Here is a 1,478-nt window from a genome sequence, read left to right as displayed (position 1 = left end):
ACAGATGAATGTCCATTTTGTATCTGTGTATTCAAAATGGTTAGGATAGATATATAGTTACATTCTCTTAATGAATAGAGCGATTTGTTCTAATGGTGTTTGTGAATAGGATATCATGTCCATATATTGTTCAGCAATTAGCCACTAGGAAGAATGCATGCAATGTATTAATTATTGAAACTGTCCTATCAATTTGATTTGAAACTGTCTCATTGCTATTTGTTTCTCAATAAAATTATGGGAAAAAGGGAAAAATATAAATCACACAGAATTTTACTGAAGAAGCTAATTTGAGTTTGACAGTATTTGTTGTATTGCATAGTGTTGTTTTCAAGTTAGTTGTTCAAATTTCCAGATATAAGTGTGCAAGATTGTTCAAATTACCAGATATAAGTGTGCAAGATCAGAAATTAAAGTGAGAGGAAAGGGGAAAAAATGAAAAAGACAACAAAAAGTTACGCGCATTATCTGCTGTTTTCTGGATACCAGCAGAAATCCACAGTGCGATTTTCCAACCACCCTACTTACACAGATACATGTCCTCCCCCCACTCTCACTCCTGTCTCCCTCCTCATCTCAGTAATTCCTTCCCTTTGAGCAGTGTCTATTGTACCTTTCAGATTTCATTTACTCCTTCAGGTTCTTACACTAAGGAGACAATATGATGTTTGCACATGCAGGTCTGATTTATTTCACGTAAGAGTGCGCTCTGTAGTTGTATCCATTTACCTATAAAAGCCTCAAGTTTATCTTCTTTATAGTTGAGTAATACTCCATTGTATAAAAATATCACATCTTCTTTATCCATTACTAAGCTGATGACATTTGGGTTGTTTCCAAGGTTTCTGTGTCAGATTGTGCTGCTGGATGCGTGGGTCCACATATCACTGTGGTATGGTATTTTCAGTTCTGAAAAAATGCCCAGGAGGGGAATAGCTGGGTTGATTGAGACGTCCAATCCTAGCATTTTGAGGAAACTCCACTCTGATTTCCACAGTGATTGTACCAGTCTACACTGCCACCCTCAGTGGAGGAGGGCTCTTTTTTGCCACAGCCCCTCCAGCATTTGTTATTGTTTGACTTCTTGATGATAGCCATTCTTTCTGGGGTGAGATGGACTCTCAGTGTTGTTTTAATTTGCATTTCTCAAATCACCAATGATGTGGAACATTTTTTCATATATTTATTTGCCATTGTATTTCTTCATCTGAGAAGTATATATTCATTTCAGATGCCCATTTTTTTATGAGCAGAATATATTTATTAAAGGAGGACCCTCTCCCACCACCTCGGGCCACCCCCCACCACTCCGCCATACCTCCCCCACCTCTCCCGCCGAGTAGGAATTTCTGCCGACTTCCAGGAACCCCCAGACCCAGTCCTAGCCCAGGTCCGGTGAGTGTGTGGAGAGCTTCCTGCTACCCTGTGCCGGCGGGACAAGTCCCAGCCCAGGTGCAGCGTGGGCCGGACCCTCTCCC

This window comes from Octodon degus, unplaced genomic scaffold (assembly GCF_000260255.1).
Source record: "Octodon degus isolate 3935 unplaced genomic scaffold, OctDeg1.0 scaffold00034, whole genome shotgun sequence".
In the NCBI taxonomy this organism is placed as follows: Eukaryota; Metazoa; Chordata; class Mammalia; order Rodentia; family Octodontidae; genus Octodon; species Octodon degus.
This window is presented reverse-complemented; position numbering follows the sequence as displayed.